A 5,956-nucleotide genomic window follows, 5' to 3' on the forward strand; every position below is an offset into this window, starting at 1 on the left:
AGTTTACTTATTTATATTATGACCCCCTTAGTAAAAATTTTGGCTTCGCTACTGATTGTAGGCGGTTCGTCCATTCTTGACAACTTCTTGTTCATGGTGATTAGGAATCACAGGTAGGGGCGAATCTATGTAGTAGGTTCTTGGTGGCATGCCACCCGCAAGCTTCGCCGAAAACTCTATGTATAAATGTATATACATATAATAAATGGTATAAACATTGTTACCCATCATTTTATAATATATTATGTTGTACCTTATTATATTGTATCGTATCGCTTTATGGATACAATGTTTGGATAAACTGTATTGTTTATTATTGTTAAATAATATTTCTGTTGTTTAGTTTGACTTTATCGTACTCTACTATAACTGATAAGTCTACTAAATAACCCTCAATTGTTTTAAATAAAATTTATCAAGCATTACGCATAAAAATAACTTAAGAAAACCACTTTCTACTAATTTATCACCAATTTTATAGTTTAAAAACAAGAGCAACAACCTGAAGAAAAAGATTAACTATCATTAGCAACAACAAAAAAACGAAACCGATGGAAAGAGAGAAAAAACGAATGGAGATTTGGAAGAAAAGATCGGCACGAACCAACTCCGGAAAAGAAGGACGAAGACAAAGTAAGTAAAAGGTTTGGGATTTGGAGATAAAGTAAAAAAAAAAGGATAAAATAGAATTATGGAGTAATAAGTAAGGGCGTAATTGAAAAAGACAATAGAAAATAATCTCATCACATCAAATCAATTGTTTCATAAAATGAGGCTTTTGGTTATTCTAGAATAATGGATTTAACAATACGATACAATTAATTTTAAATAAACAATCAAAACAAATATAGTTTTAAGATAACGATATAATGGGTAACAACCATTCAAAGAAGATGTTAAGGATAAACCTCAATAATAGACCTCAACCCTAAAACAGGAATAATCTTGTAGTCACTAAAACCAGCATCAGTGAAGAGTTTTGCCCAATCCTGTTGAGTTCTTTCCTTTCCAGAAGTGATAGCCATCATAAGCATGTCAATGAAAAGTTGGGTTTCATATGATTTGTGGTCTCCTTTCTGGTTATCCAACACCATGTCAATAATGAATACTTTTCCTCCATTCTCCTTACTTGGAATTGCTTCTTTACATTTTTTCAATATTTGGATACATTTTTCATTGCTCCAGTCATGTAATATCCACTGCTCAAATTAAAAGCACATTAGTATTATTTTAACAACGCGCAGGAAAATAATTAAAATGAAAAGAGATGGAATTAATTACCTTCAGAAAAATGGTATTGTGCGAAAGTTAATAAAGCAAACTTTGGTGATGATAAATCAGACAAAAAATATATATACTAAAAGAGTCATAATATTTTAATACGCTTAATTAGTCAAGTGACCTACATGTATATGATTTACTAATATAAAAAGAGAGAAAAAACTTATGAGAGAATAAATTCTCCCTCTAAACAAAACTCTCGTAATGACTACATTCTAGATTCTATTGTGTTATTGTGTATCTCAATTTATAAAGGTCCACAATCTTTTCCTACAAATAAGGATCTGTTAGTATTTTTCTTTAAGAAAAAGTAAAATAATTATGGTTAATATTCTACCCTTCCTTTAAGTAAAAGAATAATTCCAAATACTGTAAGAAAATCAGGACAAATTGCAGTACAAGCCAACTAATATGGAAAATTAGAATTACCTTCAGTAAAATTGCATCGGCCGAAGGAATGGACTTTAACATGTCTCCTCCCACATAGCTTAGGTTCTTTCTCCCTTCGCAACCTTCAATTACATGAGGCAAATCTAACACAATGCAATTTATTTTTGGAAATGCGTCGGCAATAGCTTTAGCTACGGTTGCCGCCACCTACGTCCACAATTGATTTCAATCCTTCAAAAACTTCCTTACAATGTTCAATCATTATACTTATAATCAATCGGGCATCACTAGCCATGGCTTCGTTAAATAGACGGTTAAGCCGAGGTTCCTTCTCGGTATATTCAAATAACGATATTCCATTATTAGTGGCGGCGAATGGAGTAGAATGATTGTCATCATTCTGAATCCATTCACTCAGATTATGCCACGGAATCATGAAAATTGGATCAAGTTGTCCTAGAACAAAAGGGATTAAGTTCATAGGCTCATCTTTGAGGAGGAGATACGAAGATGAAGAGAGCAAATAGCTCTCCTCGTCTTCATTATTAACTTTCTTGGCTTGAATAAAGAAGCCTGCATAAGTTAAAATACGCATGAGACGGTAAATATAATCTTTGCCTTTAGCCTTATTGATTGGGAGGGCATTCACCAATTCGGAGAGGGTCATCGCTTGGCCATGACTGTGGATGATATCTGGAATTCCGAGTTGAATTGCACATTTGAGTGACATGGAGTTTATATAATTGAATGTATGGTTCCATATGTGTGCCTGAGCAGCTAGTACTTCTCTAGCTTTGTCTCCAATATTTGTAGACATCAATGCCATATTTGTGAGATTTTTCTCTGAGAAGTGCTTAGGATTGTGATAATGTTATAGAGATATATGTACCTATAAGAAGTATGAGGTCTTATATTTATAGGCAAGTGTGATATGGTATTTTAGGTATTAGTAGAGAATACTCCTTACAGTGGTCTCAAATCTCAATAGATTATCGGTACATATGGTACTATAGAGCACGGAAATGACACCGGGTAGCCACTTTAAGGTATGATGTTTAAAATATATTCACAATTTACAATGTATTTAAAGATTAGTCAATTTCGCTTAAACTTCAGGACACGACGTCCTAGAATTTAAACCTCAAAGTTCAAACTTCAAAATATCGTGTCCTAAAGTTCGAAAATGATGTCAGAAGTTCGAATCTTATGTCCTGAATTTTAAATTAGTAGTTCAAAAATTCAAAACATTTAGTCCTGGATTTCAAATTAACAGCTCAAAAATTCAGGACTTTTTCAAATTCAAAATACTTAATTTTGAAATTTGAGTGAATTATCTAATCTTTAAATATATTATAAATTGTGAATATATTTTAAATAGCAGGCTTAAAAGTGGCTATTGCTACACTTAGCCTTACTATAGAAAGCAAGCCAAGACCAAGTTGGTCCTAAGATTAGGCAGTGGTATTAATTTTTAGAGAACATATCCAGAAGAGGACAGAGAAAAGATTAGGCAGTGGTATAATTCTAAGAGAACACATAGAGAGGAGGATAAAGATAAGATATAAAAAAGACACAATATAATACAGATATAGCCTTCGGCAAAGCCTTAGCTCTACTAATATAGATTATACACATAAAGTGCTAGGATATTAAAGGAAGAGAGCCCCTTATTCACATTTTTATTAAGCACAAAAGAAAAAAGATAAGGCAATTCATATACATCATTAAATACATTCTCCTTATGCTTTTTGATTTGACAAAATACCAATGTACTTTGTGTCCATTAATTAATGTAATTTAATTTAAAAAAATACTATTGTACTACCTGTCCCATTAATCACTAAAAATTCATATTTCACAACTAACTAATACTTCGCGTCCTGTTAATCGTGATTTTTTTTACCAAACCAGTTTTAATGTCATGTAAAGTAACTTGATTTGACAAAATATCGATGTTCCTTTAATCACTATGTAAAATTTTACATCTTTTGTCTAACCAGTTTTAATGCCATATAAAGTAATTTGCTTTGGACAAAATACCAATGTACTTCGTAAGTTCGTATTCCATTAACCACTAAAAATTAGTATGTTTCGCCAAACAAATTTCAATGCATGTAAGTTATAAATTGATTTGACCAAATATAAATGTAATTCGTGTCCCATTAAACATTAAAAATTCACCTTTTTTGCCTAACCAATTTTAATGCAATGTAAAGTAACTTGATTTGGCAAAATGTACTTTGTGTCCCACTATTCCCTGAAATTTTATATTTTTTGGCTAACCAGTTTTAATGACATATAAATTAATTTAATTTGATAAAATATTAATTTATTTCGGGTCCCATTAATCACTAAAAGTTCACATTTTTTGCCTAGCAAGTTAATGCTATGTAAAGTAATTTGATTTGGTGCCATAATCTTAGGAGATAATATTTTCTTATCCAATTAACCTGGAAAGACTTAAAATGGAAAATCAATGTACTTGATATCTACAGATTGAGCTTCCGTCCTCCTTATTTAGTAGCTTCTACAATGTAACTTTAAGGTTTTTGAGAGTCTTGTTTAAGGAGAAAGAATTTGTGACGCACGTGTTATAAGTTTTGTGAGGTTATTTTTTCGATATTTTTATTATTTTCGTTGTTCTAATTTATGTGAACTATCTATTTTCTTCCGTTCCAAAAAAACAAATGAACCATTCCTAATTTTAAAAACAATGACTTAACCTTTTCTTTATACCCTTAAAGAAAGGTATTTAGAGCCATACAAATACTATGGCATATTTAAGACTACCGCATTTAAAAAAATATATCCATACAAATATTATTACTTGTTTATGGCCTATCACATATTTCAAAAATCTTCTTTTTTCCTTTATAATCCGTGCCTAGTTAAATAGGTTCATATAAATTGGAACCGCAGAAATATCTTTTATATAGTGAGTTGCTCATATCGCCTGTAAATGTATGTCAATTGATTGAACCACGTTAAATATTTGTTTATTTTTAATATATTTTTCTTTTGTTATCCGATTTATCATCATTCAACGTATGCATTTGTAACATACTTGGCGCATACGCGCCTACATATAGGGATGTCGGCCGACAACTATTTTGCACGTCCGACGGATAGGGGCGGATGTAAGCTTAATTTATGGGGCCCGTGAACCCATGGTCTCTCCGTCAAATTAGATATTTAATGTATATATTTTCTAAAATTGATCTAATATTATATGTTGGCACCCATGTTTCAAAGGAGTTAAATGGTGCACTTGGATCAATACTGAGTTATATATTCACCTAAAGGAGCATGGTACAATTCTCACTTACTTTTTTCCCTCCTTTCTTTAATGGTGCACTCGTGCAATAGAAATCTTAGATTCGCCTCTGCCGACGGAAAATTTGGCTCCTCCTTCATGGGCGACCAACTCAGGGAAAAAACTGCTCCAAAATTACAGACCAAATTTTTGAATCAGAAATGGAAAATAGGAGTTTAGTAACAGCAGTTGTTTCATCACACAATTAATAAATTATTATAGAGACGTTTGGATCCTTCAATAGGAGTTCAAGAAATGGTCATTTCTGTAATGTTGTGTCTTTTGGCTATTTAACATGAATGAATTAAATTAAATGAAAAGAAAGAGGTCGAATAGCCAAAAGAATATGAAAAAGATAAATGCTTTTCTTGACTACCACATCACCTCTCTTATCTCCTTCAACTATATATATAGAGATACTTGTTTTGAATTACTTTCTTCATATTAATTCTTTTGTGATTTACAATACTTTCCGGATATAATAAGACTGATATTCCCTTTCTTTACCCTTTTAGTTTAATTTCTCCATGTTATAACTTATTTTCGACAACAACAATTTTTGGATGCAGTAACACCAATATCTCTTCATTACACAAACCTACTCCAGTGGGCACCAATATCTCTTCGATTGCCGAGTTCAACTCCTGGAAAATCCCTCCCTTCTTAAGTTGCTCGTTATAAAGGGCGAAAGTTGAGCCAGTATTTTTATTAAGGTGTACGTTAAAATATATAAAAGTAATTATATAAAAAAGTCAAAGGAGAGTCAATATATTATATAAAAAAGTCAAAAGAGAGTCAACATATTATATATATAATTACCAGTCTACACAGTATATGTTTTTGTACCGACTCCCCTTGCTATAGGGTGGCTCCGCCTCTGAATACCGTCTCTATCCGATGTGAAAAGGAGAGACTAATTAAACTATTTGCAGCCTTACGGCAAAATACATAAGTTCCGTCTAAACAGTGAAT

General features: G+C 31.9%; 1 pseudogene; it reads right to left on the reverse strand.

The window, feature by feature from the left end:
* Nucleotides 1–791: 791 nt before the first annotated feature.
* On the reverse strand, nt 792–2,497 carry LOC107802978 (trans-resveratrol di-O-methyltransferase-like; annotated as a pseudogene).
* Nucleotides 2,498–5,956: the final 3,459 nt, after the last annotated feature.

Source organism: Nicotiana tabacum, chromosome 20 (genome assembly GCF_000715075.1).
Source record: "Nicotiana tabacum cultivar K326 chromosome 20, ASM71507v2, whole genome shotgun sequence".
Lineage (NCBI taxonomy): Eukaryota > Viridiplantae > Streptophyta > Magnoliopsida > Solanales > Solanaceae > Nicotiana > Nicotiana tabacum.